This window comes from Phoxinus phoxinus, assembly GCF_949152265.1.
Source record: "Phoxinus phoxinus genome assembly, chromosome: 8".
Lineage (NCBI taxonomy): Eukaryota > Metazoa > Chordata > Actinopteri > Cypriniformes > Leuciscidae > Phoxinus > Phoxinus phoxinus.
The window spans coordinates 11,760,077-11,772,753 of record NC_136883.1 but is presented as its reverse complement, the minus strand read 5'-3'; the positions used below and the strand labels follow the sequence as shown (position 1 = coordinate 11,772,753).

At 42.9% G+C, this 12,677-nt stretch overlaps 1 protein-coding gene across 1 annotated transcript in view; it reads right to left on the bottom strand.

The window, feature by feature from the left end:
* Nucleotides 1–1,549: 1,549 nt before the first annotated feature.
* The window catches only part of mafa (MAF bZIP transcription factor a), a 155,880-nt gene continuing 144,752 nt past the window's right edge, over nt 1,550–12,677 (bottom strand). The window contains exon 3 of the mRNA XM_079620092.1: nt 1,550–1,949. The gene's annotated coding sequence lies outside the window, so the exon portion shown is untranslated. The remainder of the gene's footprint in view (nt 1,950–12,677) is intronic.

Sequence of the window (12,677 nt, the reverse complement as noted above, 5' to 3'; positions counted from 1 at the left end):
TAGTAAGCTGTGGTTCCAGCCAAAGCATTGTCAGTTCAGTCAAAGTGTACATTTGTGTGGTGTGTGGACTCATGTTAGTGCATTGGCTGGGTTGGTCTTTGAAAGATACACAGTTCACAAAAAGGTAAAAGGTGTTGGTGATGATGAAGATCCTCAGAAAGTTGTTGTGTTTGCGTGCACTTCATGCGTCTTCAAACACAGCATGTCTGCAGAACCAGCCGAGTTTTTGGTCTATTGTGTATACTCCAATCATTCCCTTACAAAAGTGGGCTGCAGTGCTTAAACTCAGAAAGGCAAGGCTGTTCATCCATTCACCAGGTTAGGCATCAGCCACTGTCCCAGAGATGAATGAATTCAGATTATTTTTGAAGGATTTTCCTCCAAGAGGTCCAAAATCATCCACATCCTACTAATGCAGGTTAATTGGTCAGTCATAGAGTCATGGAGGGCCACACATAGTTAAAAGCTCTCTAATTTTTCACATGCAGAGAGATGAGTGACGAGAGGAAGGAAAGATAAAAAAAAACTTCAGAAGGGAAGGTGTCTGTATTGTACACCTATAATAAATTCAACTGAACCAGTCGAGATTGTATAAACTCCGTACTATATTACATAAGTAACTGAATTGTTAAAGTAAATGCTGTCTGTCTTTTCTTTTATAACTTTTTTTCTTTGCCTCTATCACACCCCAAAAATAATTTACTCACCCTCATGTCGCTTATTTTATTATTAGTAGTATTTTATGTGTTATGCTTGCCATGCAAATTTGAATGCCAATGATACTAAATCTCGCATCATAACCAAGAGTGAAAAATTGAAATATGTGGACATATAAATGAGATTTGAGAGGCAATTGTTTTAGTTAACACTTTGTTTTGTTCCTTACACAAAGATATTGAATGGCTTCAGAAGAATATGTTGTATAGACTAATATTTATTTAAGAATATACTTCAAAATATCTCAACGTGTGTTCTGCGGCAGAAAGAAAGAAAATTTAGAACAACCTGAGGGTAAGTAAATGATGACGGAATTATTTGATAATTTGTATTAATTTAGAAGATATGTGCTATAGAATTAGACACTTACCGGTATTGCCACATTTCCTGTGGTTTATACAGCTTATAATGATAGTGATAATGGGCAGTCATCTATTGGTGTGTATAGCAAATCATTACTCTCAAAAATAAAATTACTTAGCTTGAATAAGAGCAATCTTCATTCATTTGCTCCATTTTGTTGTATTTGTATAGATTTACAAGCTTTTACGGTTTAAATTAAAATAATTGGTATCTACATAACTTGATTGGGATTGATAAGGAAATTATTTGAAGTAAAAAAAATAAAAAAAATAATTATTGCCAGATGTGTAACATAGTATTTTAGTTATAATGCTTTCTTTTAACTTTTTATTTCTAAATTATTTGAAATGATTGCTTGAGACTAGCTGAAAACACAATTATTCATAAAAAAAAATAATAATAAAAAAACATTACTCATAAAAAAAAATAAAAACACATATATACCTGGTTGCGATAATTACAATGTTGGAAGAAGTCACCCACAAAGATGCAGAGTGTGCCCATGAAGTGATGTCTGCTGATGTATTAAAAATAACATGCACTGATGTTTTTCACCTGAAAAGAAAAGAGTGTTTCCAGCAGCAGGATAACATCCTTTCCACAAGGTTAGCTGTCTTCTGATTTAAGTCTTGTTATCACTTTTCCATTTTTTCTTCCGTTTGATATGTTTATTTGTAGAAAAAAGAAGCTGTAGGTGCAATCCGAGGAAAAGGGATCTATCAAAGGATTCGGTTCTTAAGAACAGTGCCAGGGGAAAAGGGGGAATTATGGATTCGATTCTCGTTGCATCGTCTTCAGAGAGTTTGAGGTCTTGTGCTTTGTGGAAGGCCTTGTGCTGGGAGTCATCACGTCAACTGCCACTGTGATATCTGCAGTGAGAGAAAGTAAGGAAAAAAGAAAGGAGGTAGAAGAAAGAAAGAGACATAGATGAGTAATTGGTTGTGTGCATGTGGGGCACAGGAGACACTCTCTGAAGCCAGTGATGTAAAGTGAGTCATGGCTGTTTGGGAGGTTGTTTGTCCAGAAGAAACCAAAAAGTAGGGTGACCACCCTGCGAGTGTGAGTCGGCCATCACCCACACCTAGATTAGGAACGACAGCGGTCGCCGCTTGGGGTAACACCATTTTCAGATTCAATTAAATCCATGCCACTGGAGAATGCTCATCACCGCTAATGTCTACTACCTGAAGTTCTTCACAAACACCCATCCAAAAAATAAATAAAAATAAACATTGAACCATTCTGAATGCTAAACCTACACATACATTTTAATAGTATGGGAATATTGTTACAAAATGTTCTACCACTTTATTTATTATTATTTATTTATTTTATTTCAAATGTACAAATTTTACAAGTTGTCATTTTAGCACAACTTTTATTTTTACAATTAAGGCCTCAGTTTTAGTCAGTTGGGGTGTTTTGTATAGTTGTCATTTTCCTTTTGTAAGTATTTTTCTAGATGTTATCCATGTTTAATGTCTCAATGACATGCAAGCAAACAACCAAGTAAAGGATTTCAAGAAGAAAAAAAAGGTATTCACTTCCTTCCTGTCACATGAGGCTGTCAACTTCCTATGCCTACTTCCAGGAAGCATGGCAAAGGCAAACCCTCCCAAAGAAAGGTCATTTTCATGTTAATAATACAATTTTTTTTGTTGACATATATATATCTATATAATCATGAAGGTCTCTAGAATCATCCAAACAAAACAAATCTTACAAGAGATCTATAGTTTTTTGTATACTTAGTCAAAAGTCCAAGCGGCAACTATAGTTGCCGGTGGGCAAATTCCTTGTAAGTACATATATCATGGGAAAATGGATTATACTGTGTTAATAGGTTAATAAATCAAGGTTATTGGTCTTGTTTAGTGCATAAACATAACTTAACCCTTTAAATGACATCTGTATGCACTGTTATTTTTGTTATTTGCCATTTTGTTATTTGTTTTTTTGTTTGTTATATAGATATATATTTTTCTTCATTCTATTTATTTGTATTTATTTATTTATTTTCATTTAACTTTTTGATACACAATGCCCTGATATGGCTGCACTTTGTTCTGAACTTTGTTCCACCACTTTAACCCTTGTGCGTGTTTCGTTTGTGGTTTACAGTCGGGCTGTTTGGAGTCTTAGAGCCCCAGGCAACAAAATGTAGGCTAATATTGTAACAAAAAAATAGTTTTTTGTTTTTGTTTTCACAATGTCATTTTACTCAGTTTATTAATGTTTTTACTTCACATTTGGACATTTTTACTCCACAAAATGTATATAAATAAATGTAAAAAAAATATTTTTAATATATAGACAAATATTTTAAGATATATAAAAAACATTTGACATTTTTTTTAAATGTCAAATTCACCTTATAAAAGACCCACATTTCTAAATTTCATTCATTAAGATAACATTGATAATTTGACATGGTTTAGTGTAATATTTTTGCCCATATTTCGGAAAATTCCGTTTTAAATGTAAAAAAATATATCACTTTAGCCAGTAGATGGCTGCAGAGCTCTAAAAGGCATACTTTTCACAAATCATATCTACATATTATTATTAATTCATAATATGTATATGAATACAACTGGAAAAAGTTGTGAAAATATGTCTTTCAGTTAGTCAAATAGCAAATAGCCATCTATTGGTTAAAGTGATAATTTGTTACTTTAAAAACTGCATTTTCCAAAAGATGTGCAAAAATATTACACTAAATCGTGTCAAAAACTAAGCCGAGGACGGCGCGCTGGTTCTCTCGCGGCGCGGGCTCCTCTTCTGACCCTGGCGTTTCCTTCCAGGCCCTGTCCACTGCTTGTTCCGGCCGAAACGAGCGTCCGGTTCGGGGCGACCGCGGGGCGCCACGGCGGGCTGTCTAGGCTGTCTTTGAGCCTGGCGAGGAGCCGAAGAAGAGCGGGACCTCGCAGGTGACTGGAGTGAGCGACGGGGCATCACGTGGCTCATCGCTTTGGCGCGCTTCTGCGTCTCGGAAAAACGCTCCGTGACTGACTCCACGGCGTCACCAAAGAGGCCGGAGGGAGTGACTGGAGCGTTCATGAGCCTCTTGCGGTCTGAGTCCTTCAGGTTAGCCATAGGTGCCTGTTGAGGACGACCATAAATCCCGCGTCCGAAATCTCGAAAGCTCGCGTCCGCGAAGCTGATCTGAGGGCGCGCACTGGCAGCTCGGCGCAGTGGGCGCACGTTTCGTCATTCAGTGCCGCTTCGGCGTGGGCGAGGCCCAGGCACGCGACACAGAACTCGTGAGGGTCGGGCGGGTCCAGGGGGCCCGCACATATCTGGCATGTAGTAGCCATTGGATGCTTCGAAGAAAAGTTGATAGTCCTCTAATGCAACTTCTACGATGACTGATTTCTAGCGTGAAGAAAGAGATTCTGACGCAATTGTCACGCCCATGCATTTTATACTGCCCGCGAACCTGTCAGTATTTGCATGCTTCGCGTCAATTGGCCAGCTGTCCCTCAGCTGGCGTTAGCTTATAAGATTTCAGCAAAAATGGAGAAGGGAGGAGTTCCCATATACGTCTCAGTTGACGTAATGTTGAAGTTACCTCCTTGAAAGGGAACTGCATTTTCCAAAAGATGTGCAAAAATCTTACACTAAACCGTGTCAAATTATCCATGTTATCCATGAATGAAAGTTAGAAATGTGGGTCAAAAAGACCCCGAACAGCGCACAAGGGTTAAGACAAATGGATTTATTGTTTGTTGTGTTTTAAGATTTAAGAATTTTACTAACACCTCTTCCATGATGCCAAATGTTCTCCTCCTATTCATATTTTACATTGAGGGGGTGCATACAATATATTTGCCCACCGGCAACTATAGTTGCCGCACATTCAAATATGATTTTCAAGAAAAAAAAAAAAAAACTGGGGAAAATAAATGCAGAATATGTTCATATAGGACACTATTAACACGACTATATGCATGAAACCATTCAGAAAAATTTGGGCACAAATGGGTTAAATAAATCATACTGATAGAAAGGGTTTAAAATAGGGCTGTCCGTTAAACGCGCTATTAACGGCGTTAACGCAAACCCATTTTAACGGCGTCAATTTTTTTATCGCGAGATTAACGCCTACCAAACTTTGTAGTTTTTTTCACATGCTTTTGCAACAACTAGTAACGTTATTAAAACTACGACACCACACCGGATTTAGCTAGACCAGAAACAAAACAATTGGTACGCCGCACACACTTGTTTGGGCTTGCGAACCGGCCAAAGAGTGGACGAGAAGCGTAGCGCCGAGCCACGTCTAGGACAACTCGTATTGCACATCGGACGTGCACTTACGGCCAGCAATTAAAATGCAGAATGTGTCACAGTGTCTGGTGGTTCCCTGGGTTAAACACTAGAGGTCCTCAGTTTTCACGGTGTCTAGGCATTCTCACTACAATTCCCATAATCCTGTCTGTCACTGATTGTTCATTGCCTTACAGCTGTTTCTCGTCACCTTGTTAGCACTTGTGTATATATACCTGTCTGTTTCAGTGTTTGTCACGGAGTCCTTGTATATTGTCCCCACACTTCCGTTGTGCTTTTGAGCTTGTTTCTAGTGTTTGTGTTTCATGTTTTTGGATTACCTTTTTGGATTTCGACCCTTGCCTGGACTGGTTGTGAGTACGGATTACCCTTTAAATAAACACTGCTATTGGATCTACCTGTTCCTGTGTGTGTTCGTGACAGAAGGACTCCGTCACTAAAGGATCCAGCAGTATGGGTTCCCGTAGCCTTCCCCCCACTACGAAAAGGGAGAAGAGACAGCAGAAGCGAGGACCGTCATCTGGTGAGTCAGAGCCTCGGATGACGCTGTTCAATTGCTTCGCGCTGTGGGCTCGGAGGACTGAGGAGACCATGGCGGTCGCCTCCACTGAGCCCTTTTCCGTTGGCACCGCAGACGCCTGGTCAGCCAACACCTTTGCCCATGGAGGTTCATTTAAGGGAACCCGCCTGGCCAAGTTTTCTGGGACCCGTGGAGGCCGCAGGGAGGGAGGTACTAGAGGCGACTTCCAGCACCACTCTCTGCCTCAGCCTCTCCTCCACCCTGGGCCGGTGATGCTCGACCCAGAGCTCCCTTCTCCGTTGTTCCTTCCAAGCCCGGAGCCTATTCCTCGCCATCAGAGGCGGCGGAGGAGGACGACCTCCAGCCTTGGCCGTGCCCCGGAGGTCGTCCCGGTGCACCCCGCTGTTGTCCTGGAGGCCGCCCCCGAGCAGCCCGCTGTTGTCCCGGAGGCCATCCCCTCCGAGCAGCCCGCTGTCATTCCGGAGGCCGTCCCCACCGTGCAGCCCGCTGTCGTCCCGGAGGTCGTACCTGTGCAGCCCGCTGTTGTCCCGGAGGCCTTTCTCATGCAACCTGCGGTCATCCCTGAGATCGTCTCGGAGCCATCCACCATCAGTCCTGCCACAGCCAAGAGGGCTGTCTTCCTTTTTTATGTGGTGGTTGTACTGCAGGCATGGAGGAGACACGTGAGCACTGCCGATCCAGAGACCGTTCCAGTACCAGAGGTCATCCCCGAACAGCCCGCTATTGTCCCGGAGGCCGTCCTCGAACAGCCCGCTGTCGTCCTGGAGGTCGCCCCGGGGCTGTCCACCGTCAGTCCTGCCACGACCAAGAGGGCTGTTTTCCTTTTTTATGCATTGGCAGTACTGCATGCATGGAGGGGACACACGTCTGCCGAGCCTGAGCTTCACGTCACTGCCGAGCCTGAGCTTCACGTCACGCCTGCCGAGCCTGAGCTTCACGTTACGCCTGCGGTTCCTGAGCCGGTGCCCGTGTCTGTTCCTGAGCCGGTGCCCGTGTCTGTTCCTGAGCCGGTGCCCGTGTCTGTTCCTGAGCCGGTGCCCGTGTCTGTTCCAGTTCCTGAGCCGGTGGTGTCTGTTCAAGTTCCATGGCCGCCCAAGGGGTCGTCTCCACCCTGGCCGCCCGAGAGGTCGTCTCCGCCCTGGCCGCCCGAGGGGTCGTCTCCGCCCTGGCCGCCCGAGGGGTCGTCTCCGCCCTGGCCGCCCGAGGGGTCGTCTCCGCCCTGGCCACCAGATGGACTGTCGTCTCCGCCCTGGCCGCCCGAGGGGTCGTCTCCGCCCTGGCCGCCCGAGGGGTCATCTCCGCCCTGGCCGCCAGATGGACTGTTGTCTCCGCCCTGGCCGCCAGATGGACTGTCGTCTCCGCCCTGGCCGCCCGATGGACTGTCGTCTTCGCCCTGGCCGCCCAATGGACTGTCTGCTTCGCCCTGGCCGCCGGTTAAGCCGTCATCCCCTGTTCCTGTTCCCCTTCATGGTCCTGACCCTCCATCCCTCCCCCTGATCCTCCACCATTCCACCTCCCGCCTGGACTCTTGTTAGGGCCCAAGCATTGAAAAGGCGAAGGCGCTATTGTTTTCCTTCGGATTATTATTATTATTATTTTTCTTACGTCTATTCGGGCACTTTTGGGTCTCTTAACGTGCTCAAAAACTCTTGAAACTTTGCACACGGGTCAGAACCCGCGGCCATTAGGGCCGGGCTGAAGTTGGGACCCGGGCGTGGCAGGGGGGCTCGACAGCGCCCCCTGGAACGGGGTCCGAAAACTTGGTCCATAAATCAAACACGCTTGCATGTAATAATATGAAAATCGATATACTTATTGATCTCATCGGTTCATATATCCTTCGTGCTTTTACTTTTTACGCCAGCCCAACAGGAAGTCGGCTATTTAGGGTAGTTTAAAAACGCATGTTCTGGCATTTGAAATACTCCTCCTAGAGAATTCATCCAAACACCACGAAACTCGGTCAGCATGAAGTCAAGACATTGAGGATGATAAATTGCCAGGGGATTTTTGATATCTCGAACGGTTTGGCCGTGGCGAGGAAACAAATTTATGGCGAATATTGGAAACAGGAAGTGTGTTATAACTTCTGCATACATTAACTGATCTTGATGAAACTTCTGCATTGTGTTCATTGTAAGAGGCCCATCACATGGATGTGACTATTGTGAGTCAAAGTTATAGCGCCACCAACTGGCAGCAGGAAGTGTGTCACTTTCAAAATGCTTTAAAATCACCCTCTTATTTTTCATCTGTATAATGTAAACACACGGCAGATGTGGACCTGTGAAAGGATTATTGATATCTTAAATACTGTTGCCATGGCAACGCATCAAACTTTAATATTTTTTTTCTGATGTTTTTGAGACTCTTAGCATGCTTGAAATTGGATGAAACTCGACAGACACATTACATTTTTAAGCTAGTAGATACGTGCAACGTTTCAGAAACGGGCGTGGTGAGGGGCTCTGTAGCGCCACCTTTAGTCAAAAATGGGGTATTAGTTTTACCTACAGTAACAAAAATCAGTATGGATATTGTTCTCCTCGAGCCGGACAACTTTCTAATTTACACTCATTAGCCCCGACCAACAGGAAGTCAGATATTTTGGTTTGAATGGGAGAAAATCTGAGAATTTTGCCAGTCTCTCTCAGTGTCTGTGTGTGTGAGAGAGGAGGGGGGCTTTATGTTAACCCTTTCTCTGCTGTGTGCGACTTCTCGGGCACTTATGGGGCCCTTGACGTGCTCAAAAACTCTTGAAACTTTGCACACAGGTCAGAACCCGCGGCCATCAGGGCCGGGCTGAAGCTGGTACCTGGGCGTGGCATGGGGGCTCGACAGCGCCCCCTGGAATGGGATTCGAACATTTGTCCATATATCAAACAGACAGCCCCCCATTTTCTGTGTGTGTTTGGAGGGGTGCAGAAAGACACTGATACAAGCTCTAAAGCAGACTTCTTCTCGACAGTCAAAGTGGAGTTACGTTATTGCCCGTCGTGCACAGGAACCCGAAAGGCAACGGGGTGGCGGCTTTTTATATATATATATATATATATATATATATATATATATATAAATATAGCTGCAAGCAGCAATTACGGGCCCAAGCCGGTGGCAGCACCAGGGTGGCGGTGCCACCGGCTTGGGCCCGTAAACGCTGCTTGCAGCTATATTTTTGTTTGTTTTTTGTGGGTTTTGGAGCGTCTGGTAGCCGCTCCGTAGAGGGGGGGTTATGTCACAGTGTCTGGTGGTTCCCTGGGTTAAACACTAGAGGTCCTCAGTTTTCACGGTGTCTAGGCATTCTCACTACAATTCCCATAATCCTGTCTGTCACTGATTGTTCAAGCTTCATGTTGGGATTGTCTAGCTCTGATGAGTGTCTCGTGCTGTATCTAAAGTGAATGTCAACTGGCCAGCCGAGAAGCGGGAAGCGCTTCGGAAAAGCAAGTTAGATGAGCGCTTCTTGCAGTCACAGCCACAACCTCCACGTTGGGGCATACCATTCTTCCTAGATCTCCAAACTGTGGTGTCGAGATCATGGAAAAATCCATTCTCCTCATGCCTATCTAGTACCACAGTCCATCATTATTCTTCGATTGTGGGGCTTAAGAAGAATGGTCAGGGTTGAAGAGACTGGCTGCTTATCTCTCCCCTGACACTGTGTTGTCCCTTAAAGCCTCGACATTGCCCACCAAGCCATTCCGTACTAGTTTTTCATTGGTGGGCAAGGCATACATGACAGCTGCTCAGACTGGAGCTTGTCTTTAAACTATGGCTATTTTAAAAGCGTACCAGGCTGACCTGTTTAGAAGACCTGGATGAGGCAGAAGAGGTTGGGAATGTTCTTTTCACCAAAAAGGCTTCAGAAAAGAGGTCCTGACGTGATGTGCAGCCCTCTGAGGGCGCCCCCTCCCGTTAGCTAGCGAATTACACCCACTCCTCCGCGGAGCCCACAGGAAATCGATTTGTTGATCCTGTCGCCCTCAGCGCTTCAGGGCAAGTCGGTTTTTCAATGAATCCAAACCTCATTGACAGCACAAAAAACCTGAGAAGACAATGAACTGCATAATTAGCTGCATAATGAGCCTTTATTATGAAATTCATTATGAAAGACAACATTTCGTTGACTAGTTTTGAATAGATTATAAAGTTTTTACTGAAAGTTTCATATTTCGTCTGTAAAATAGGTCTATCGTTTTTATGATATATTAGGGCATATAAATGTTTATTTGCAGTTAAATACGTTGCTTATACAAAGACATTTTATTTCTACATATTTCAGTAAATTTTTACTCATCTCAGTATAGCAATATAGTTTGGTAAAAGCTGTTCATTCATTCACACACAGAAACACGATTAATATTTAAGGAGCTCTTTTCCAAAACGCTATAAATCCATTTCAATAGTTTTCAGGAAAATTACATTTTTTACCTAGACCCACACATTTTGTGAATATTCAATTTATCCTGTTAAAATGGTTGTGTGGCTCAGTCTGAACATGTTGAACGATGATTATTAAATCAAACAACAATATTGTTGATGATAAATTCAAAGTTTATTTATTTATTTTTCAAAACGCTATAAATCCATTCTTTTTTTTTTAAACGCTATAAATCCATCAATTGTTTCCAAAAAAATTATGGTTTGTCTTTAATACTTTAAATTAATTTAAATTAAACAAGTGCAAATGCATGAAATAAATAAATTACTTTAAATTAAAGAAGTGCAAATGCATGAAATAAATAAAAGCCAACTATAATAAATAGTTAAATAAAATAAATAGTACAAATAAAATAAATAATTCCAATGACACATTTTATTGTCCAGCACATAACACTCATACAAATACCAGTCCTTAAATACAACAATGTTAAAAATACATTTAAATAATTTAGTAATTTAGGCTAATTGTAATTTGGTGCCGAACCTGAAAAAAGTAATGATAGCCTAGTAATGATAACAATATTCAATAAGTTATTTAGTAATACATTCAGAGTCATTTTTAGTAAAGTGTCAAACCTGTAACAAATAGGACCAATTTGTCTACTACATATGCATGAAAAAACGAATTATTAAATAATGATAACGATATTCAATAGGCAAGTCAGTCAGTAATAAATAAATAAAATAAAAATAAAAATCAGATCCGGTGACAGCCTCTCGGCCTGACAGAAACCTGTGGGAGCAGCTTTGTTGACATCCCACTGTTGGTATTAACGCGCCTCCCGCAAATCTTCTTTTGTTGTTGTTTTTTGTGATTATCTTTGTCCAGTCTGCGTTTTGTAAACTTTAAAGCACTAATTTTGAGGAATTAATGAAATAAACGTCTGTTCAGATCGCCGCCTATTTTGACTGCTTAGAACGCGCCCGAATTCTGATTGGTCGAGAGGATGTATCGCGTTTAGGCTAAAAATAGGTTCGGCGCTTATCGCGTTTTGGAAAGAAACTGCATCTTGCAGTACATTTTAAACCAGGAAATATCGCGATTTTGGCATGACACGTTGATGGAGCAGTGAATAGGTTCAGTACACAGCAAAATGACATGATAAACTTTTTTTTTTTTTTTTATGGCGTTTATCGCGTTTTGGAAAAGAGCTCTTCATTTAAACTGTCTTTTTGCGGTTTACAGACACGATTCGATATCGTGATTAGAACAAAGCATATAAGAATAAAAAACGTACTATTAATCCTCAGATGGGTCTTAGTTGTGCTGCTCTGGCTTGGATGGATGGGCTGGAAGGGGGTGTTTACCTTGAGGGAAGACATGCCTCCCCACCAGCGCGCCTCCACAGTCCTCCTCTTCCTCTGTAACTGATTGGGCCGGCTCTACTCTGTCAACCCGATCTCACCAAATGCGTCTATATAGCACGCAGTGTGTTTATCGTGTAATATATACGCGAAAATGAGTTTTTACGTGCATAGTATACGCATGGATAGCACATGGTTGGGTTTAGGGTGGGGTAGGGTGCGTGTGTATTATACGCTTGGGTAGGATTAGTGGTGTGGGGTGCGTGTGTATATCACGAAATTAAGTGCGTATCATATGCACGCGCAAAACTGCGTATCATATCCACGTAAAAACTCATTTTCGCGTATAAATTGCACGATAAACACACTGCGTGCTATAGAGACGCATTACACCTCACTTTTTTTTGCTCCTCATATTAGATGGCCAACATCCACATCCCTATTTAAGAAGAATTACGGAGTGCTGTGTGGAGGGCCTGCAGAAGCCCTGCAATATTACACCCAACTTATTTTGAATACTTCTCATATCACACACTCAATCACACAATCAATCTATAGATAGGCAAAAGGTGGTGCTGGAGGGTGGATCTGAATAAGTCCTACCCCTTGCTCCTAACCTCTTCTAATGCACTTAGACCCCATTTAGACTTTAGAAGACACATAACATAGGGATAGTATGGGGTGTAGATGAGCTGTCCCGGCGGTAGGACAACTGATGACGGGGGCAGGGGAGGGCAGAAGTAGAGGGGGGTTCTGGCACCAGGTGCCTCTGGATTAAATCTCCCCCCGCAGCCGAAGCCCCATTCCCCCTACCACCCGCGGTGAGGGCTAGAGCAGTCGGAGGAAAGATCTGATGAACCTGACCCAACTCAACATACTCCATCCCCTCTTATAACTAGGACACAATACTTCAACCTACAAAAATTCATACTACACAAATCCTGCTGATTTCAACATTCCAATATTTAAACACAAAAACACTCAATCATATACAAACTTACACAAACGGTCATGTTTA